Below are 24360 nucleotides of genomic sequence, written 5' to 3' on the forward strand. Positions count from 1 at the left end.
TTTTTTCTATCTTGTTTTGTCGTGATCACGACTTATTTTCTCGTGATCTCGAGATAACAAAAGTTGTTTTCTTGTGATCACGACTTAATCTCTGCTGTAAATTACACAAATGTGCCAACAGGTGGCAGTATATTACCAAATATAACTGATGATGTGCGGTAAATATCCACTTTACTGTATTAGTTCATATTGGCCCAGATTGTACGAGTTTCGGACAGAGAGAGTCTTCGTAATCGCTTTATTTTGTGCAGTATTGTGTGCGTTAAGTAATTAACTTAACTGTTAAATGCTTGAATGATTATTTTGCTTGAAAGTGAATCTGTTATCGTTCTGACTAGTGCATGACTCACCACAGTTTCACGACCGCAATAGTGTGATACTAAACTTATTGCTTATTAAAACTAATTTTGATGTCACTGTATAGTATTCTGTTTGCACCTTATTGTGTATCTTTAAGACGCCATTTTAATCATCGCAGTTTCACTATGTCACTCAATGTATATTGATAAGAAATATGATTTATAGCCTATGTCATTTAATTCAGTGATAGTGTGTGACCTGTTGTATTTTCTACATTTCTTTGTTGGAAACAACACACATACATAAACACTATTCTCAAACAGCATCCCAAGATTGTTTTAGCCTATATCAACTGGATTAAAGTTTTGTTTTTTGGAAATTTGGAGTATTGCACCTCTTTTTAATGGAAGCTGGAGGAAGACAGTTTAATGATATCAGCCTATTCTACATGACGAATAAAAATAACAAACACATTATGTAAAATAATTTTATTTCAAACGAATGAGGAAAATAAAGTGGGCTTAATCGCATAATTTATAGAATTATAGAATAATCTGGCATCTTTCTGAAGGCACTCTGGCTGCGCTTGAGATGTTGAATGCTCTGTTGATCATTAAACATGTTAATTACACAAATAAAATGTTTAGCGTACATTTATTGAACAGTGGTTGATTAGCCTATATGTAGTTATTTATTATAAACTTTATTATTAAGCGAAGTAAACATTTTGCTGAAATATCCACAAGATATAAGAGCACATGATTTATCCGTCGATCAGATGCGCGTGAAAGTTGTGTTCGTTACTATAGCAACAGTAGAATCCGGGTACAGTGTGTTTCAGAATCAATCACTGTAAAAAGAACTTTTAAGTCGTGATCACGAGAAAACAACTTTTGTTATCTCGAGATCACGAGAAAATAAGTCGTGGATTATTATTTTTTTCTGTCTTGTTTTGTCGTGATCACGACTTATTTTCTCGTGATCTCGAGATAACAAAAGTTGTTTTCTCGTGATCACGACTTAATCTCTGCTGTAAATTACACAAATGTGCCAACAGGTGTCAGAATATTACCAAATATAACTGATGATGTGCGGTAAATTTCCACTTTACTGTATTAGTTCATATTGGCCCAGATTGTACGAGTTTCGGACAGTATTGTGTGTGTTAAGTGATTAACTTAACTGTTAAATGCTTGAATATGGTTATTTTGCTTGAAAGTGAATCTGTTATCGTTACGTTCTGCATGACTCACCACAGTTTCACGACCGCAATAGTGTGATACTAAACTTATTGCTTATTAAAACTAATTTTGATGTCACTGTATAGTATTCTGTTTGCACCTATTGTGTATCTTTAAGACGCCATTTTAATCATCGCAGTTTCACTATGTCACTCAATGTATATTGATAAGAAATATAATTTATAGCCTATGTCATTTAATTCAGTGATGTTGGAAACAACACACATACACATAAACACTCTTCTCAAACAGCATCCCAAGATTGTTTTAGCCTATATCAACTGGATTAAAGTTTTGTTTTTTGTAAATCTGGAGTATTGCACCTCTTTTTAATGGAAACTGGAGGAAGACAGTTTAATGATATCACAGCCTATCCTACATGACGAATAAAAATAACAAACACATTATGTAATATAATTTTATTTCAAACGAATGAGGAAAATAAAGTGGGTTTAATCGAATAATTTATAGAATTATAGAATAATCTGGCATCTTTCTGAAGGCACTCTGGCTGCGCTTGAGATGTTGAATGCTCTGTTGATTATTAAACATGTTAATTACACAAATAAAATGTTTAGCGTACATTTATTGAACAGTGGTTGATTAGCCTATATGTAGGCTATTTATTTATTGTAAACTTTATTATTAAGTGAAGTAAACATTTTGCTGAAATATCCACAATATGACCGACCTTCAACGTTGAAATGTGGTTGAAATAAGGTCAGTTGATGTTTCAACGGTGAAACAACGTTGGTACAACATTGAATGCTAAACGGTTGAAGCCCAGTCAACACATGACCGAAATTCAACGTTGAAATATGGTTGAAGTAATGTCAGTTGATGTTTCAACAGTGAAACAATTATTAAATGTAAAATGGTTGAAATAGGTTAAGAAAATCACTTATAAATCAATGCTGAAATAAGCTCAGACTATACCTTAAAAAAAACAAGTGTTTAACCATATTATATAATAATAATAATAATAATAATAATAAAATAATAGTTATGTATATTAAATAAAAATGTGTCGATTCAGGCCTATTTTGCCACTTCTGTGTAAATTTGTTGGTACGTCGATATTTCAGAAAATAGAAATTATATGCTCATTTTCATTTTTTGCGGTCTGAAGAGATATCGCGAGATTACACGAGACTACCTAGATAGCAAACGCCAGAGCCTGGAGCGGATCTGAGTTACCATGGAAACGGGGAAACGTCAAGCAGCAAGACTCCGTCTCGCTGTTGTTTTCACTGATTTTAGGTAAGTTTAGTCCATAAAATCACACAAATAATATATATAACTGTTCCTGATTCCTTTCTTACGTGTAATTGATACACTTCTGTTGAATATTTACTTCAAAGAAATTATTTAGTGTCTTCGAAAAAGTCCGTTAGCATCTCAACCGTTTTCAGAAGCGGTTGGCTACTAACTCTGTATTTTGAGTTCTTGTTTAATGAAAGTTTGGGCTTTTAATCGCATCTTTATGTGTAGATGAGATGTTATAATAGTTTTGTAAAGGTTTTGCTGGCAAATTGTTAATGGATGATAGTAAACTAATTTATTTAATGTTAAAGTTGCTGTACCGTTAATCGGTGACGTCACTTACATGGAGCGCGAAAACTATTTCAAACACGTTTTGATCTCTAATGGTAAACAAATATGGATAAAAAATGTTCTGCAATTTCAGGGGCGACAGAAAACCCCCTCTACAACAAAGGGGAAGCTGACAGAGGAGGAGGAAACACAGGTGAACTGAGAAAGCTCATTAAATACATTAAAATGCATTTATTTCACAGTATATCTAACCTATATCACCATGCATCTACAATTTTCTTATTAGTTAAGAAGTCTTTGACATCCAAATGTAAGTCACACTACATGTACGATACTGAATTCTAAAACTAAAAATATAAATGTTGTTATCTTAAGTAATATATATATATTTTTTTAATATTATGTATATTATTATTTCTCTTTTCTGCATTCCACCTCTGCTCTAGATTGGTTCCTTGTAATAAACCTGGCATTTTATACTAAATAATGTTGGCTCTGTGACAAATTGCATGTTATGTTTCTAGATCCTTCCATGCTGATGGCCTCCTGCACCCCAGCAGAGCTGAGCGACCTCCTGTCAAAGCCTATGAACCAGATGACTATAGTAAGCAAAACCTCAAACATACAGTACACTACTGTTGAAAAGTTGTGGGTCTGTACGATTTTTACATGTTTTTGAAAGAAGTCTCACATTTTAAAATCATTAACCCCAGGTTGTTTCAGTGAGATTGTCTTTGAAAGGCCTGTAGGCTAAACAATCAGCTAAATCAGGGAACATTGGTGACAAATAAAATGTTATAATGCTTGTAGTTATAATCATTTATTTAACTAATATAACAGGATATCATGGTCATTAATCTATTTTATTGTATTTCTCTATGTCTGTTTGTAGTTATGTTTGCTAGTGAGACAGATGTCATACTGTTCCACTCAAAGATATTTATTTATTTGTTTGTATACATGTATGTATTTTTTATTTGTTACTTAAATACTTTTTACTTATAGATGCTGACTGTGGTTCAGGGGGTTGACAACTTTAAGCATGTAAGTTATTTTCGACAGAAATTTGGCCCGCTTACTCATTGCTCATACTCTTTGCCTCTGATATGTTTGAATTATATCACCAATGCAATATCAGGGGGTAAAGATATCATTAGAGTTCTTAAAATTATGTTTACTCTTGTTACCAGATGTTACCAGTAATCTCTAGCGTTTGGTGCTGAGATTCTTCAGGACAAGGCCTTGATGCCATTCACACTCAGTACATGAAGATGGTGAGTTTCACAATAGCACAGTCACAAATCAAGAGACTGACACAACAGGCTTTCATCCTTTATATACTTATATGTAGGGAGGGTACCAAAACCTGTTATTAAATGGGCCCTGGGGCTAAATTATGAAATGCCACAGTATCGATAAGCTTGGACATTTATTATTGCTTAGGACTGGGCGATATAACATTATATATCATTACCATGAATTAAAATGTCTATCGTTAGAGACTTTCAGTGGTGGAAAGGGTACTGAAAATGTGTACTTAAGTACAAGTACTTTTACATTGCTGAAATAATACTCAATTACAAGTAAGAGTACTGGTGTCAAAAAGTACTCGAGTAAAAAGTACAAATTACTCTTCTCAAAAACTACTCAAATTACAAATTACTAATTACTTTTTAGCCGGCGATATTTAATGAATTACCAAACAATATTCAATCAAATCATAGATCTAAGTAGAAAATTGCTACTTTCAATAAAGCACTTTCACCTTATTTATGAAGTGCATGAATTATAGTATAGTAATCAATTTGAATGGAGCGGTTTAATTCAAGTCTTCTGAAGAGACACGTCCGCTTTATATGATGAACAGATTTTAATATAGGCTTTTGTTTACATATTTAAACATTGCTCAATTACAATTACCATTCTCACTTAAATATTTGCTCACTCTGTGTATTTGTGTCTTTACAATAGGGTAACTTTGTTGCAATAGCTCACATGCAGCACAAGAAAGCTTGATTTCAAACTGAATTGAATTTACAAAAAAGACAAGTAAACAGACATTAATAAAATAAGAACAAATAAAACAAATTACCTCAATTCCGTTGAGGTATATGAAATATAACACTGATTTTTTTTATGCCATGTATCTTAAAGGGTTAGTTTCACCCAAAACTTTCTGTCATTAATTAATTAATCATGTTGTTCCAAACTCGTAAGACCTTCGTTCATCTTCGGAACACAAATGAAGATATTTTTGATGAAATCTGAGCGCTTTCTAACCCTCCATAGACTGCAACGTTATTACCTTTTTATGGCCCAGAAAGGTAGTAAAGACTTCATTAAAATAGTCTACGTGACTACAGGGGTTCAACCTTAATGTTATGAAGCGATGAGAATACTTTTTGTGTGCAGAAAAAAAAACGGCTTTATTTTTTGCACACAAAAAGTATTGTGGTCGCTTTATAACATTAAGGTTGAACCACTGTAGTCACATGGGCTATTTTAACAATGTCTTTACTATCTTTCTGGGCCTGCAAAAATATCTTCATTTGTGTTCTGTAGATGAACTTATTATATGAACTTACTTAATGTCTTATGGGTTTGGAATGACATGAGGGTGAGTAATTAATGACAGAAATTTCATTTTTGGGTGCACTAACCCTTTAAGAGTCATATAATATGTTGTTTATTTAGATAAAAAGAACATCAGAATGGTTTGAGCTGTAATGTCTGTATATAGTGATGCAGTTAGACAGACTGGGTTATTTATATGTACAAATCATACAAATGCCCCATTCTGAAACATACATTTACATTATAAAGAAATTAAAGATCCACCTTTGTTTGTTGAAAGACTTTCTAGTGTATTTCACTTATAGCCAATACGATTTCCTGTAGCAGCTATGGGAGTGACGGTAAAGTTGACATCTTTCTCTCTACTGACTGCCGTTATCAATCTCTCTATTTTTTCATCTTTTTGAAAGTTGTGAAAACACTGTTTAGTTTTTCTTTTGCTATTTGAGAAAACTGGAACACAAAAAATATATTTAATTTATTCCCTCATTCACCGCAGACTTTTACCCAACTATAACGACTTCCACTTCTGAGAAACCCGGAAATATGAAAAGGTCTATAGTAAAAATTTAATTCCTGATTTTAAGGACTTTTCAGTGAACCATTTCTTTCCTTTTTGTAGATTCACCAAACATCTGGCTGATTACTGCCAATTTGGTAAGAGATTGTTGTCTATATCACTGTCACTTCTTTTTCTAATTGATTTATTAACATTTTGTGATTTTCGATTACTTTGTGTAATGTTTCTCCATATAATTAGTAATATATGGAGCCCCCAGAGGAAACAATATAAACCTGCATTGGTAGATGCAACTGAATGAACTGTAAAGTGTAAGTATTAAAAATTATAATATGTTTTGATGTATGTTTGTTTTTAATATACACAGCAGTAAAGACAGTGGACAAGTGAAGAGAGTGGAGGGGACGGCATCAGAAAGGATCTTGAGCTTACGACTGTCTTGGATCACCCAAACCACAACTACACTATGTATCCAAGCACTGAACAAGGCTTTTCTCCTTAAATATTAAATGTATTTAATTTAAGGCAGGGTTTTATTTTTCCTGCATAGTGAATTACTAGGTGGCTGCCTCTGTCAAATCTAATGCTGTCTCCAGCTATTAACAAAACTCAGGCAGGCAGTCACATGCTCCCATACCCCTTTTCCACCAACACAGTTCTGTTGCAGGCTCCTGGCCCGTGTCCATTCTCAAACTGTTCCACGCACCTCCACTGCACAAAGGGCAGTTCCAGGTCAGAAATATCGGTACCCTCCCTCTTCGACATCCTTCGCCAGTCATCACATTCACAACCACCACAGTCAACGCAAGTCAAGGTCCCTGGTCCACAGCATCAACCATCTTTGTAAGAAGATGAATACTGCATTTCTTGATTTATCTTTAAAATTGACAGTTTTCTTATGGAGTGCAATCCCTCTCTAGACGGACTGAGGTCTATCGGTCTTACAAAAAGACACTGCATATGATGTTCTCAAAATAAAATAAAAAAATAATTAAAATATTTAAGAATTTGTGCTTGTAAAGAGTTTTTTTTTTTAAATCTAGTTGAAGGTATAGTACACATGAATGTGGGTACATAATACAGATTTTACTTCTGCATCATTTTGAGCTAGAAAAGCCTTGATTTAAGGTTTGTGCTGTAATTGTAGAAGAATAACCCTTTCATTTTCATATTGTATGCTACAGGTTTTTAATATTACCTCTAAACATTGCAAAGTTGAGATGTTTATTTGTTTTATACAGTATTTTTAGTATTTATTAGTGCATGTACAGTAATTATTTAGTATTGTCATGTTAGTACAAACGCAAACTAGATTGTAATTTCATGTAAAATAGTGTATTCATCCATGTTGAAGGTAAGAGGGTGAAACAACGTCGCATTTTCAACGTTGATCCAATTTGCAAAATCGAAAGGTAATCCAACATTAATTCAACCATAAGACGGTGAAAGCACGACGCGATATCAACGGTGAAACAACGTCGTAATTTCAACGATGAAACAACGTCACAATATTAACGTTGATCCAATTTGCAAAACCGAAAGGTAATCCAACGTTGATTCAACCATGGTACCCGACGTTGATTCACCGGTGAATCAACGTTGAAATGCCGGCTGGAATTAAGTCGTGATCACGACAAAACAAGATAGAAAAAAATAATAATCCATGGCCGTTTAGGGCTTCCGTAATCATCAGCAGTATTGACATAAAAACACAGTTCGGTGGCTGCATCTTCAAATATGCAAAATTAAACAAAATGTCACAAACATACATTTTTGGTAAAGGATTCTGAAATGTCGGCATATTACCTTAACTTTCACTTTTAAACGGTCGCATCCAGTGATGGCCAGAGCTCCTAGAGGGTGTGGCCAATCGCCGAATGGCCATCACTCTTTGCCGTTTGTCTTTTCCTGCCTATTTTGACCAATTGTTTTTTTAGGGGTTCAAGCACGAAGTGCTGAAACCCTATTGTAATTGTACTGATTTTTATTATTATTTTTCTTCTGCCATAAAACTGATCGTGCAGCCCAAACCGTAAGGCCTAGAGACTTGAAACTTTGTCAGATGATAGTACAAAAATCGAGGAGAGGTTGACAAAGTATGACCCAAATCGGCCAATAAGTGGCGCTACAGCGATCAAAAGCGCGAAATGGCTCATAACTCCTAAACCGTTTGTCACAGACTCAATTGTCTTATATCATTGGAAAGCTGAGTCCTTGACGAACAAATATCTCCGATTTCAAATTTTTCCGCCATTTTGAATTTTGTCAAAAACCTACTTTTGCGAACTAGTCCTAGGTTTTTCGCCCTATCGAAACCAAACCAGTGCAGAAATGTTCTCTGGAGTCTGAATATGAAAAGTTATCAAAAAAAAGTTGAAATTTTGATTCACGGTCACTAGGGGGCGTAAAAATCTCTGTAATGGGAGGAGCCACTTTTACTAAAATGGCTATAACTCGAGAACGAAATGAGATATTTGCACAAAACTTGGAACACGTGTATGGGCTCAATCTTTGGTCACGATAAAAAAATTGCATCGATTGGACACTAGGTGGCGCAATAACTTGAAAAAAACATGGCCAATTAAGTTTGAGCACCTATTAGACAAGGTTAAGGGAGGCCGGTCGGAACGAAACTCGGTGGACATGTTCGACTCATGGTCCTAGAGGTCTGTAAGAATTTTGAAAGAATTAGGCCTATAAAGCCTAAAAGAAAACTCAGAACGTCATGAAAATAGGTGAGCTCATGTAGCATATGACTCTAAAGAAGCATGCCAATTTTTGTGTAGATTGGACCATAGGTGTCGCTATAATTGTGAAAAAACTTTAAAAAAAAACGTATGTTTTTAATGGTTTTAGATGAAAATATATATAACTTTGGATGCAGTCGACTTATTTTCACGGGAGTCATGTCTTTGGACTCCTGAATCCTTGCCAAATCCAACGATACCAAACATGGTAGGTATCGCCTTATGGTTTGTGCCATGTTGTGATTTAGTGCTTAAAAAACTTTTGCGAATATCTTCGAAATCGTTAGTCCGATCGAGACGAAACCAGCGTAGGAAACACGGAATTTAAGTTGGTTTACTAAATGTTAGAGCCCAAATGTCAAAATTTTGATAGGAAATGGCAAAAAAATCCAATCAAAATCTTTCATGGGTCATTTTTTATGCTCTCATATATATAAGCGTCTATAACTTCAAAAGGAAATGAGATATTTTCACCAAAATTGGCACACATATGTATGGATACATTCTGAGGACACCCCCAAAAAATGGTGGAGGTCAGGCAATAGATGGTGCTATAACTGTCATAAAGGCTTTAAAAACCATATTTTGCCTCTGTAAATTGCCTGAAACTGTCATTTTCTGTCACCAGATGGCAGTAGAAGACCACTAATATAGTTCAAGCTTTCAAGTTCTCAAGGTTTTGTCATTTAAAATCCCTTTTAAACTACATAAATCCTTATAATAACATTACAAATCACATTTTGTCAAGGTTTACCACTTCATTTGTTCATTTGTTGTATGTTTTTGCAATAATATAACATTACAATTACATTTAGACCTAAAAATAATGATATTTAAAGGGGAAACCTGGAATAAGCATTTTCTTACCTAATCAATGATCTCAAATATCCATATATGCAACAAAATTTGTGTGTAAGCATATTAAATTAATGGAGTTAACATGGAAAATATACTTGAAACAAAGAACACTTAATGAAAGTGAGCCAGTAAGTGGTCCTCTGCTGACACCTGCTGTTTAAAAGTAATTTTGTCATAATACTCACTAATATGTTCCATAATTCATATTTAGATTATATAAAATCGCTATTTTAACATTTACTATCACTTTTTTGGTAAAATCCATCACTTCAGCTCCTTTCGAAGATTAGTTTTGACGGTTGTGCCACATGAGTAAAATGAAACCTGAAAATGGTGTTATACTGAGATTTACAGAAAACATTGTTACCCATCATGTATTTAAATACTGAATCTACAAGAAAATATGTGTGTCTGTAAAAGCATGCTTAGTATGTATCAAGTATCATTGTGTAAGTCTTTTCTTTCTCTGTGTTTAAGCACATTGCATAGACGTTCCTTCTATGAATTAAGTGGTTACATGCTTGCTAAATGAAATATCTTCTTATGCATATGTGCTTAAAGGCCTTAAATGCTTGAACCCCGCTAAATGCTGCTTGCCGCTTTAATTTTTTTTTTTTTTTAAGGCAAAACCGTCTCTTTAAAGGTGCAATATGTAATATTTTTGCAGTAAAATATCCAAAAACCACTAGGCTTGTGTTATATATTTTGTTCACTTGAGTACTTACAATATCCCAAATGTTTCCAACATGAGAAAATTACAATATACCCTTGTTAACCCTTGGTCTGCCTCGGTTTCCGGTTTTATTTTGCACTAAAGACGCTTTAATATATTACACGTTTTAATAGACAAGGGAACATCTGTTTTGATATATTTGACAGAAAACTAATTGTTGTTATATAGCTCAACACGTTTAGACTTAGTTTAAATCAATTTTCTTGATTTTTTTGCGAGTACCATGCTTTACCACGCCTCAGAGAAAAACACTATTTTGTCAAGTAGCTAACATAGCATAATCAGATGCAGCTTTATTTTTAGTAACAGTAATACAGACTTTTCTCCATCATACAATACGTTTTAAAATTAACTGCATGCCATTCATCAACACAAGCCACCCAGTATTTAATATGATATTCTAAAATCGATCTATCTTACTGCAGTGTGCAACAGTGTCTCATAGCAGCCGCCGAGCGAACGCTCAGAGTAACTTTAAAACATAATTTTCAACACACTCAAATGTATCTAATATGATAAACAGAGCTGCGTTACCTCATACTCATGACCGGAAAAGCAGAAGTGGCGCCGGTGACTGTGGCATAATAAAGTTCCGCTGCTCACGGCGTGTGTTGCGCAAACGCTCCAGCGTCCTCGTTCAGCTCCCACAACACACGGTCCTGCTCTGCTTCATACTACAGTAACGTTAATAATCGCATCCATGAACATGATTTCTTCCCGAGTCCTCCCTATTCTTTTGCACCGTCCGTTGAGGTGAAGACCACATGTCCCAAGATTCCGCTCTAAAACTTGGCGTCATCGAGCTACGCCTTTGTTTGGAATAGGCTTCTAGCGACCTCTAGCGGACAAAATTATTACATATTGTACCTTTAAGGCCACGACACAAGGGAGACTTTAGGTGCGCACACCAACTTTTGCATTGCAAAAATGCAAATGCTTTAAAGCCTTTAATTTAGACACTGATAAACACCTGACAAGCAGAATCATGGAAGGATCGAGAAACAAGAACAGAAATAGAGAAGAGATGAGCATAAACATAAGAACTACAACTGACTAACAGCATTAAAGCCACAGCATTAAACCCTTTTTACACGAAGTGTGAAAGCAAGTCACAAACCAGTTTCTTTCAGGCATGTACAGATGTTATTGTTTGGAATTAACAGAGTTTACATGTTTTTATTGAAAACAATAAAGTTTATAGTCATATTTATGTGTTTGTTTTAGTTGGGCCCTTGCCTTTATGACCTTTTTTTTTTCTGGTTGCTGTAACTCTGTGTTTATAAAGCACATTTGTTATAGCAAGAAAAAGCCAGGAATTTGATTAGGTATTTTTGGATGTGTTGTGATGATGCCATTATCATCATAGACTTGTCTGATTCACTGGTCTCATCCAGTGTCTTTTAGTTTTATATTTATTATTTTAGTTTATATATTTATATTCATTTCTACAGCATGAGATCCAGCAATGTTTCAGAAATCAGTTATTTTAAAGGATATTAAAATCATACAGTGCATTACACATTTTGAACTCCTGCATCACTTAGACACACACAGAAATCAACAATCAGCATGTGAATCTCAACAATGGTGACAATCAAAAGTTTTGTGTAACAGTGCATGCTGGGTGCCAGCATGGTACAAAACTCACAGCATGCACTGCAGAATGAATTAATTATGCAGCCAGATTGTCCTTTTTTCATTTTTTTTTTTTTTTTTTTTTTTAGTGTCACCATAGTTTAGATTGATGTGCTGATTTTTTATGTCTGTGTGTTTATAAATTATGCTGTAGGCCTAACTGTTTTGTGTGTGTGTGTGTGTGTGTGTGTGTGTGTGTGTGTTTAAAAAATCCTTCATAAGATGAGATCATAGATGAAGGAGATATACAAAATGTGCAGGGCTGGTGCTAGTCCAGGACAGGTTTGAGAACCACTGAGATAAAATAAGTATGCATATTTGGCGTGCTGTCTGAGGAGAGGGCTCTGAGCTCAGTATTTTGGCCCAAATCAAAAGTATTCCCCCGTATTGCTGGCTGGAACCAGCCAAGAGTGAGGAGTTGTGGTGATGGAGGGATGCTGAAAACTGTCGAGAAACATAGGTGAGTTGGCTATGTATATTTAGGCCTCCTTTTGTGTTGATTGGATAGATCATTTGAACATGTTCCTCCCGATCTTTTTTTTTTTTTTTTTTTTTAAATTCTTATCTTAATATATGTCACTGCCATTGTTTTGTCTCAAGATGCACACCAGTAATTTTTCTTTTATTTTTTTTCTTTTATTTTTTTTATTTATACTTAAATGTTTTAATAATTGAACTAATGCCTAATCCTGGCTTAATCTAAGTCCTGTCTGTGAAACCAAGCCTGAGAGTGTTAATTTAACACTGGGGATTTTGCTCTAAAGAAAGTTTACTATATGTTATAGCTTGAAGGATCTAAGGGTTTTCAATAACAACCCATGTTTTACTTTTAGGAAGCAACCATTGTTGTTTTATTTTCTTTGTTTTTATATTAATTTAATAATCATTTATGTATTATTCATTTTATCATTTAGTCATGTTATTATTATTTGATTTATATCTTTTAACCCTTTGATGCGTACGATCACACCAGTGTGATTAGAATATTCAGCGCCTCACGTGATCAACTGCCAATGCCAAATTCAAATGTGCTTGCGCGCTTTGGCTGGCGCTAAACCAGAGACTATGTATATATATATATATATATATATATATATATATATATATGCAGTGTTTTCAACCAAATAATGTTTATTTTAGGTTTCAGACATTTAAATACACATGAGTACTAACAAAACAATATATTTAGATGTTGTATAATACACAATGATGTATAGAAGCGGAAATAACAACCCTTTCCATTATAATTAGACGACACGTTTTATTCATATTATTTTATTATCATCACTTCATATCCTGCTTCTGCTCTTCCCTGTCTAAACTCTCAAGCTGATATCTTCTGGCAGTTATTCGGCATCCGGGGTCAAATTCAGACTTGGAGATCCATCATTTTGGCATGATCTAACAAGCTGAAAGAACCAAATTGTAGACCATTTTTGTCTGCTGCCCCTGGTCATGACAGATTTGAAAGGGATAGACGTGGGTTGTACTGCTATGTTTTTCTATTGTTCTGCTGACTTAATGCAAAAATATATTTTCAAGAAATTTCAGGGGATAAAAAACTCTAGACAACAGGAGCTGTGGATGTGCGTGAGTATAAACGAAAGGCTTTTCATTGTAAATGGAAATCAACTTGTTTACTCTGTCAGCTATACAATGGGGGGGGATGAAATTGTCACAACAGAATCTGTGATAAGTCTTGATGCGGGCATAATAAAAAAGCGAAACTAAAAGGACATATTCGGACATGTAATCTTGTGCAAGTCCACAGACAAAAAGCTCTGTTACATGATAATTTATGATATTTATAATATTTCTGTCTATTTTTTTAATACATGATGGAATGTATATTTATGTCAGTTCCTCAGATGATCGCTGATGGTACGTATTATCATTGTATAAGAGAAAATAGCCTTTGTGTTTTCTCACTCAGTTTACAAATCAATTTGCCTGTTTAGTAGTGGGAGTTAATTTATTACGTTGTAACTCGAAACAAAACTATTCTAAACATGTTGTTAATAAAAATTACTTTTTGTCCAAAAAATTATTATTTGTCTGAAATTGTAAACAGGCATTGTGATAATTGCTTCACTGCACTGGCTTAATTTCTGCTGCTGATGTTGTTGTCACTAGTTGCCTTTCATATATGATTCTGAATCATTTAATGGAATGGTTATTTTTTGCATTTGTTTTTCTAATTTTCACACTATTAGAAAACAATGACTAAATGTTATTTCAGTCCAGTTGTAAATGTCGTAACTGATGCTTGTGTTTCACAGGTTTCTCTACTTTGCACATAATCGTATTGATTTTGTGTTTTGTTGCTGGATTTGGAGCTGTACTTCTGCTCTGCTGTCTGATCTACTGGAGATTAACAAATGCAGGTGTGTTTGGAATGAAATCTTCTTATTTCCTGTAATGAAATCTGTATGTGCCACTACAAGTTTCTTGCTCATTTATTCTGTATCTTCCCTTCAGTCCCCATTCGCACAGTCTGGAATGTTCAAGAATCTTATGTTATTTATCCAAACATCTGTATGTTCTTTGCCTTCATCTTCTGGGGTCTTACTGAAGGTGAGTGTAGTAAAGTGTTTCTGAGCTTTTTTGACTCTAAGGGCCCATTGTAAAAACCCATTTAAAAAAAAAAAAGTAAAAATAAAAATATAGAAACTATAAGTGCCCATAGATTAAAATAATTAACTAAAATAATTATAATTACAATTAAAATAATTACATTTAAGACGTTTCAAGAGCTAAATATTCATCAGGGATCCAGCTTGTTTTACTCAATTAAATAACATGACTTTTCCAGTTGTTTGGGATTTAGTGAATAAGAATTGTTTAAGTACACTAATTCTATAGTTTTACATATCAGGACATAATAAAAAAATCATTTAGTAAATACAGTCTCAGAAAACAACAACAACATGATATAACATATTACACAGTGTCATTGTTTATTTAACAAAAATAAAGCCACAATGGAGAAGCAATGTGTGGAAAAACTAAGTACACCCCATGATTCAATTGCTTGTAGAGCCACTTTTAGCAGCAATTTGAAGTAATCATTTTCTGTGTGACTTTATCACTCTCTCACATCATTGTGGAAGAAAAACATTGCTTCAGTTCATTGAGGTTTGTGGGCATTTGTTTATGCACAGCTCTCTTAAGGTCCCGCTGCAACATTTCAGTCGGGATGAGGTCTGGACTTTGACTGGGCCAGTGCAAAATCTTGATTCTTTTCTTTTTCAGCCATTCTGTTGTGTTCTTGTGATCATTGTCCTGTTTCATGACAAGCTTTAGCTCTTGGACAGATCGTCTCACATTTGACTGTAGAATACTTTGGTATACAGAGGAGTTCATGGTCAACTAAATGACTGCAAGGTGCCCAGGTCCTGTGGCTGCAAAACAAGCCCAAATCATCTCCACTTTGGTCTTGGCTGTCCAAAGGACATTGTTCCAGAAGTCTTGTGGTTTGTTCAGATGCAACTTTGGCAAACTTTAACGGTATGTTCTTTTGTATAACTGTATAGGCTTTCTCCTGGCAACCTTTCCTAACAAGCCATACTTGTTCAGTCTTTTTCGAATTGCACTGCAATGAACTTTAAAATTTAACATGTTAACTGAGGCCTGTAGAGTCTGAGGTGTAGTTCTTTGGTGCTTTGCAATTTCTGAGCATTTTCTGAGCATCTGAGCACTGTCTGATTTTTGGGTGAATTTGCTGGGACTTCCACTCCTGGGAAGATTGGCAACTGTTTTGAATATTTTCCACTTGTGAATGATCATCCTCACTGTAGAATGATGAACTTCAAATTGTTTGGAATGGTTGTATAACACTTGCTAGATTGAATGCAGCAACAATTGCTTCTCTAAGACCATTGCTGATGTCTTTCCTCCTTGGCATTGTGTTAACACACATCTGAAGGCTCCAGACCAGCAAACTGTTAGTCAGTTAGTCACTTTATTGTCCACAAGTGGAAATTTGGGTGTCCTTAGTTTGTCACCCATGGCTTCTTTTTGGCCTAGTTTTTGGTAAATAAATGATGACACAGTGTAATATGTCATGTGTTGTTGTTCATCTGAGGTTATACAGTGCCCTCCACAAATATTGGTACCCTTGGTAAATATGAGCAAAGGTGGCTGTGAAAATAAATCTGCATTGTTTATCCTTTTGATCTTTCATTCAAAAAATTCTAACCTTTCATTTATGTAAAACAAACTATGCCTTAACTCCCCTAGTGAAAAATAAATATACTAAAATATACTTGAAATACATTTATTTTAAGCTAAGTATACTACAATTGCATTTACATATTTATGTACTTAATATAAATACCCTGCAATTGTACTTTTAGTGTACTAAATTGGTACACTTAAAGTCTAAACTGGAACAAGTACTTTTGTGTTTAGATCCAACTAAAGATATACTTAAGTATATTTGATTGTGCTAAAGTAGAACTATTGCAAGTATACTTTAGGTACACTTTATATATCTTGTATTCAAATTATACAGTGATTATACTATTCTTACTAATAGTGATATTAAACACATTTCATGTTTAAATTAAACACATTTCATGTTTAATATTAAGAAATATACATTGTGCAATTAAGAAGAACTGGTGGATATGCGGGATGCCGGTGCTCCCCTGCGTCTGTCCTCGCTCCCACGCATCATCAGCAGCAGCCTCCATTGAAGCAACGTAGAGGGGCCGTTCGTGGGCAGGATGCCCAGCCTGTCCAGGTCTCCGCCAAGCAAGGTGGCAAACAAAAGGGTAAACAGAGGCCCTGAGACAGGCAACCCTCAGATGGAGGGGACAGCTTTTCAGGAGATTGTGACCGCACCACTCCCTCCCCCGGAAAAGGGCCGGGTGGATAATCGTTTGTTTCATTCTATTTTTTTTTTTCTGCCGCTGGTCCCACAGCCAGCAGTACCCAAATTCTTAAAGAAAGAGCAGTTTCCCTTATCTCTGGGTCCCAAGAGGGAATGGAGAGCAGTGGACGGTGCCGAACAAGACCACTCTCATCCCCCTCTTCTATCGCCAGCGGGCAGCAGTGGGTGGTTTGAGGATGCAACCAAGCCATCTCACGCACCCTCTGTTAAACTGTGGAACCAGCTAGGTGTTGCACTGCACAATCAGACCTCGCTGCAGGCCGCCTTGAAGAAAGAGCCTCCCAAGCATGGTCCCTGTGTTCCACCTCGCTGCCCCACTGCAGGTAAGCCTGTGGTCCCTTTGGTCCCAATTGCACAGGCTCTGCGTGCCTTACTAGGGCTCCCCAGTCCATCTCGCTGACTCATTTGGACCATCAGGCTCGGCTATGCTATTCAGTTCGCCCAGCGTCCCCCCCAAGTTCAGAGGCATCCAGTTCACTTTAAGAGGTCACTTCATTCCGGGAGAATGGAGACTCCATCCCCAGGTGGTTCAGCTGATTTGGAGATGTTTCGGAGCTGCTCAGTTAGACCTGTTTGCCTCTCCAGAAATCTCTCACTGCCAGTTGTTTTACTCCCTGACAGAGGGAACACTCGGCACAGACGCACTGGCACATGGCTGGCCCGGGGCCTGCACAAATATGCATTCCCCCCATTGAGCCTACTCACTTACACCCTGTGCAAAGTCAATAAGGATGAGGAGTGGGTCTTGCTAGTTGTGCCCTACTGGCCAAGGAAGGATTGACTTTCTCAGAGACAGGGCACCCTATGGCACCCGTGTCCAGATCTCTGGAAACTCCATGTCTGGTCCCTGGATGTTCGTGGAGGTTCTAGGTGACCAACCCCAGGAAGTAATAGACACCATCACTTCGGTGCGAGACACGCTTACACCTTGAAGTGGAATCTGTTTGTTGAGTGGTGTTCTTCACCCTCAAAGTGTATGCTGTCTCTACATATCACAACCCCATAGGAGGCAGGTTGGTAGGGAAGCACGACCTGTTTGTCCCATTCCTTAGGAGGGCCGGAATGTTAAATCCTCCTCAGCCACCCTCTATATCTTCTTGGGATCTGAGTTTGGTGCTTAGAGCTTTTCAGAATGTCCCAGTCCCCCTTGCAGTCAGCAGATCTAAAGATTCTGTCTATGAAGACTTTGCTGCTGGTTGCATTGGTTGATGAATCATGCCTAGAGTTTGGGCCAGGTGATGCCCACGTGGTACTGAGACCCTGGCCTGGCTATGTACCCAAGGTTCCAACCACTACTTTCAAGGACCAGGTGGTGAACCTGCAAGCGCTGCCCCTGGGGGAGTGAGACCCAGCCCTACCTTTGCTCTGTCCCGTCCATGCTTTGTGCCTGTATGTGGACAAAACACAAAGCTTCAGGACCTCAGAGCAGCTCTTTGTCTGTTACGGAGGCCAGCATAAAGAAAAGGCTGTCTCCAAGCAGAGGATGGCCCACTGGTGTGGATGCCACCGCCTTGGCTTACCAAGCACAAGGCGTGCCCTGCCCACTCAGATTGCTAGCTCATTCTACTAGAAGTGTTGCATCCTCCTGGGCGCTGACACATGGTGCCTCGCTGACAGATATCTTTAGAGCTTTAGTGCCAAGCATTACTTCCCAAACTTGGCAAGAGCCACCTCAGAGACTTCCATATGCAGGAAGGCCCTATGTAGTTAGTCCATATGTGTATACTCCACTTAGAACCTCATGTGGCTTCCGCAGCATTCCTTTTCTTATGGAAAGGGCACGCTTTCCCAGTGTTATCCAAGATCACCAAGTGGGCAGTGATCGCCTCCTCTGCATAAGCCCTGTCCCATCTTCAAAGAGGGATCAGCAGGCTTACTCAGGGCACCTGTAGCACTTTGGTAGGGATCCCAATTCATCGGTCACGATGTGACAGTTACACGTGTAACCCTCGTTGCCTGAAGAAGGGAATGGAAACGTCACGTCCCGTCACTACAGTTGCTGTACCACCGCTGAGGCGGCCGGGTCACTGACTCGGCTCCTCAGCGAAAACCTGATATGCGCTTGCACCTGCTGCTCATTTATACCCACATGGCTAAGCATGGTAGCCAGATGCAAATATCGCATGCCAATGTGCATTGGCATGTTTAGTTTACACTCAAAGTAGATTGGTCTCTCTGGCGAGATCCCAATTCGTCAATCACGACGTGACATCTCCATTCTCTTCTTCATGGAATGAGGGTTACATGTGTAACCAAGATGTTTTTAAAGACTGTTAGAACTACTAAAACACAATGTTAAGAATATGGCAGATTTGATTAGTTTTGTTGTAATGTTGCACAGATTTTTCTCAAACATTTTAATGTTCTTTTTTAGGATTTCAGAGTGAGACCATCACTTGCTGTGCTCTTCATATTCTGAGACCTTTTATGTTGGTTAAGTATCTTAAAGGCATGTTTTAGATTTTTCATTTTTCAGAGAGATTATTAAAAGTATGATGATGACATTAAAACTTAGCATAGGCCTAACTGTATTCTTAGCAAATAATTATATTGCAGTTAGATACATTAAGGCAGGGGTCCCCAAACTTTTTTCTGTGAGGGCCACATTATTGTTCCTTTCTTTAATGGGGGGCCAGGTCGGTCACAGAAAATTACATGAGCCAGAGTGACTATTATTGTGGAGCTTTTATTATGATTTTAAATGTATTTATTATGCCTCCTAATGCTTAGTTTATTATTTTGTTATGCACCATACAGACAAATGAGTATTACTTTACAAGGGATATATAGCCTTTTAAAAAAGCATAATTATTATCATAATAAAAATGTTTCATATTCATTGCTATTGAAATCAAAACATTTACTTACTTATGTATAGCCTATTATTAATCAGTGTGAACTGTGTGCTTGCTTATGGCCGGTGAGAAGTTCAATGTCAGGTTCCATTCCTGTCACAGCCATTCTCAAAGTCTGATGCAAATGTTCATCAGTGAATCTTGATCTCATCTGAGTTTTCAACAGTTTCATAAGAGAAAAGGTTTGCTCACAGATATACGTGCAGCCAAAAAGTGTGCACATCTTCATTGCATGCCTTTTGATGTTTGGGTATGTCTCGTTAGGGAAGGCAGCATAGAATTCAATGAGACTGTTGGGCTTAAATGCATCTTTCAGAACATCACAGTTCTGTAACTCAACCAACTCAAACTGGTAAGAAGGCAGGACTTCGTCAATGTCGGCAGCAAAGGGGTTCTGGAAAAGGCAGATTTCTTTAGCGTGGATGTGTAGCTCACAGAATCGCATATCAAACTCCGCCTTCAGCATTTCCAGCGCTTACGTGGACTTTTCAGTTGGGAATGGGGCCACTGGTTTCTCAGCATTTACTCTCGGCATGCTCCTCCTCGTCCCATGGTGAGTGCCATTCTGCCTCCTATGAATTCCATGAAGCCACTCACCATTGTTGTAAACCTTACTACTGTTGATGTTTCTATTCCTCAACTCAGGGTCAGCTAGCAATTTCATCTCTGGCGCCCTCTGCCGCCAGCTCAAGCTCAAGACAGCTAACACGCCGTCCAGCTACCAGATCCACTCAATAACTGGAAAACTCCTCTGTCGAAGAAAAGTCAATCATGTGGTTGGACCCATTCAACTTCAAGTTGGTATCCTACACGTGGAACAATTCCATCTGCTGGTTCTGGAGGAGTCCACCGCTGACGTGATTCTAGGGCGTCCATGGTTGGAGCAGCATAATCCCGTAATCTCTTGGAAAACCGGCGAGATCCTGAAGTGGGGCGACAGCTGCTTCCCGACCTGCTTCTCGACCCTACCTCAACCATCTTCTCCATGCTCCAGACATCTCTCCCTCTGTGCCACCTCCATCGAGAGCCCTGTTGAGAAGCAATCTGTGGACATTCCACCGTTCTACGCCCACTACAGTGACGTCTTCTGCCCGAAAAGAGCCTCGAAGCTGCCTCCACATCGGCCGTGGGACTGTGCCATCGATCTGCTTCCGGGTGAGCCAGTGCCCCGAGGGAAGATCTAGCCTCTGTCACTACCGGAGGAGAAGGCCATGGAGGAATACATCAAGGAGGCTTTGGAGCAAGGTTACATCCACCCAAGTCTCTGTCCTGGAACCCAGCTGCCACAAACGCCTTCGAGACCTTGAAGAAAGCCTTCACCACTGCTCCTCTCCTCGTTCACTCCGATCCAGACAAACCATTCGTTGTGGAAGCGGACGCCTTTACCACCGGAGTTGGAGCAGTACTGTCTCAGCAGCAGGGGAACCCAAGTAGACTCCATCCATGTGCCTTCTTCTCCCGCAAACTCAACCCGGGGGAGGTTAATTATGACATCGGCAACAGGGAACTCCTAGCCATCAAGCTGGCCCTGAAAGAGTGGAGGCATTGGTTGGAGGGTGCTCAACATCCATTCCTTGTGTTGACTGATCATAAGAACCGAGAATATCTCCGTGATGCAAAAAGACTCAACCCAAGACATCTCCTATCGTCCCGGTCTGAAAAATGTCAAGGCTGATGCTCTATCCCGTCTGTACAGTCCCGAAGAAAACACTGAAGAACATGAGCCCATCCTACCCGAGAAACTCATAGTAAGTCCCATAACCTGGACCGAAGAGACCTTACCCTCCTCCAATGCCTCCGCCAACACTCCGCCGGGTTGCCCACCAGGTTTGCTTTACATCACTCAGACACGGCGCACTCCCTTCATCCACTCCAGCCACACGTCACTGGGCACTGGCCACTCTGGGGTCAATGAAACCTTCTCACTGCTAAAAGAGTGCTTCTGGTGGCCGAACATGGCATCTGATGTCAGAAGGTACGTGCAGGGATGTAAGGAATGCGCCATCTCCAAAAGCCCCCGTCATCTTCCCTCTGGAAAACTCCATCCTCTGCCCGTTCCCAACAGACCCTGGTCACACCTAGGAGTGGATTTTATCACTGACTTACCTGTTTCCAATGACTGTACCTGTGTACTTGTGGTTGTTGACAGATTCTCTAAATCTGTGCATCTGATTCCTTTAAAGGGACTACCCACTGCCATGGAGACTGCTGAGCTCATGTTCAACCATATCTTAGGGTACTACGGAATCCCGGAGGACATTGTGTCAGATAGAGGGCCCCAATTCATCTCCAGAGTATGGAAAGCCGCCTTCTCTCTCCTAGGTGTGACCGTAAGCCTCTCGTTTGGATACCATCCTCAGACGAACGGGCAGACGGAGCGGAAGATCCAGGAGATTGGCCGCTTCTTCCGTACCTTCTGTCACGGCCACCAGGACTCTTGGAACCAGTTCCTGGGTCGGGCCGAGTACGCACAGAATTCCCTGCGGCAACCCACCACTGGTCTCACACCCTTCCAATGCGTACTCGGTTACCAACCCCCACTGTTCCCCTGGTCAGGGGAACCATCGGACGTTCCTGCTGTCGACTACTGGTTCCGAGAGAGCGAGAGGGTCTGGGACTCTGCTCATCACCAACTCCAACAGGCACTGCGCAGACGCAGGATGACAGCCGACCTTCGTCGTTCCAACACTCCCAACTACCAGCCAGGACAGTAGGTCTGGCTGTCCACCAGGGACATCAGGCTGCGTCTGCCATGCAGGAAGTTAAGTCCCAGATTCATTGGCCCCTTTACAATTGTGAAGCAGATCAATCCTGTCATTTATCAACTCCAGCTCCCCCCTGAGTACAGGATTCATCCTACCTTCCATGTTTCACTCCTCAAACCTCACCACCCCTCTGTTTCTGTTTCCACAAAGCCCGGCGATGACGCGGAGCCCCTCCTTCCTCTCATCCTCAAAGACGGCGCTGCCTACCAAGTGCAAGACATCTTGGACTCCCGGCGTCGTGGTGGTCTTCTGGAGTATCTGGTGGACTGGGAAGGTTACGGCCCTGAGGAACGTTCATGGGTCCCTAGAAACGACATACTCGACTTGCTCGACACATTCCACGCTAACCATCCTGACAGACCTGCATCGCGTCGAAGAGGCCGACCACCACGACGCCGGGGTCCTCGGCCGTGGAGGGGGGGGGGGGGGGGGGGGGGGGGGGGGTACTGTCACAGAAACGCCAGGCTCCACCGTCACCCAATCACAGCGCACCCTGTCACCAGAATACTAACCACACACACCTGCACGTCATCAGCACACTCATCACCGGCAGTATAAAGGACTCTCTTTCACACACATTGTCCAGTCTCGTTAGCATCTTACCTGTATGCTCACCTCAAGGACTCCGTTGGATTACTTACCTGTCTCCAGTCTGTCTCCTGTTCTCCTCCTGTGTGCTTCATCTTCATGTGTGAAGTCCAGCTTCGTTGTTGTGTCTGGAAACCAGCATTCAGCTATCCACCTGCACCTACAAAACAAAGGACAGTATTACCACTCTGTTTATCACTATTCACCTGAAGATTTACCATTCACTTACCTGCTAAAGTGTTGTTCTCCTGGTTGTGAAAATAAAACACCTTACTTTATACATCCAGTGTCTCTGCCCTTCTGTGATTGTAACAGCTACGCTATGTTAATATTTAGTTAATAACTAAGGGAAATTGTAATAGTTAACAACTAAGGGAAATTTTAGTTTGAAAGCCAACCTTTATAATCAAATACAGATATGATTAAAATTTTAAAATTTAATTTTCAAAATATGTCTTTGGCATTGTTCAGAGGGCTGGTCCAAATGTGGAGGTGGGCTGTATTCGGCCCGCGGGCTGTAGTTTGGGGACTCCTGCATTAAGGTGTCAAATATTGAAGCAGACATAAACACCATGAGCCCCATGCATCATCCACTAGCCATATAAGGGCATAAAGGGAGAAAGTTTGTCCACAAACCCAGTCTCAGAATATTGTCTATTTTAATTTTTGAAATTTGTACTGATTGGTGAAAAAAAATTTAACACTACCCAGATGTATACAGTGGAACAGATATGTAGATATAATATGCAGTGCAGTGAATCTTGTGAGCAAAATTATGGAAATAAATATGCTAATGGGAAACATAAAAATACAAATATATTTGATTAAATTCATATTAATATTTTGGCTGTCCATTACTGCTTTTTAAAACATTAATTTGGTGTATTCAACTCTTTTTTTTTTTTATAGACAGCATTGGATCATGGACATGGATCAGGTTTTCAAGTTTAAAACAAGAATTGGCTGCTTTCACAGTTGTTGTTTTTTCTGGTAGGTAAATCCAAATTGTACACAGCAGTCTGACATTTCATATGCTGTATGCAATATTGCCGATTTGACTACTTTAAGTCAGTATGGTACCCAACTGCAGAGCCTT

The 24360-nt window shown here is 38.7% G+C and overlaps 1 protein-coding gene and 1 long non-coding RNA gene across 3 annotated transcripts in view; one reads left to right on the forward strand and one right to left on the reverse strand.

Annotated features, from left to right (window-relative positions):
- The window catches only part of LOC127509452 (oocyte zinc finger protein XlCOF6-like), a 67139-nt gene that overhangs the window by 21321 nt on the left and 21458 nt on the right, over positions 1 to 24360 (reverse strand). The window lies entirely within an intron of this gene.
- On the forward strand, positions 2320 to 7198 carry LOC127509478 (uncharacterized). The gene is made up of 8 exons (XR_007929234.1): positions 2320 to 2801; positions 3229 to 3288; positions 3382 to 3405; positions 3620 to 3699; positions 4101 to 4139; positions 4286 to 4369; positions 6292 to 6326; positions 6557 to 7198. It is a non-coding gene; the product is annotated as an uncharacterized LOC127509478 (long non-coding RNA).

Source organism: Ctenopharyngodon idella, chromosome 3 (genome assembly GCF_019924925.1).
Source record: "Ctenopharyngodon idella isolate HZGC_01 chromosome 3, HZGC01, whole genome shotgun sequence".
NCBI classification, from domain to species: domain Eukaryota; kingdom Metazoa; phylum Chordata; class Actinopteri; order Cypriniformes; family Xenocyprididae; genus Ctenopharyngodon; species Ctenopharyngodon idella.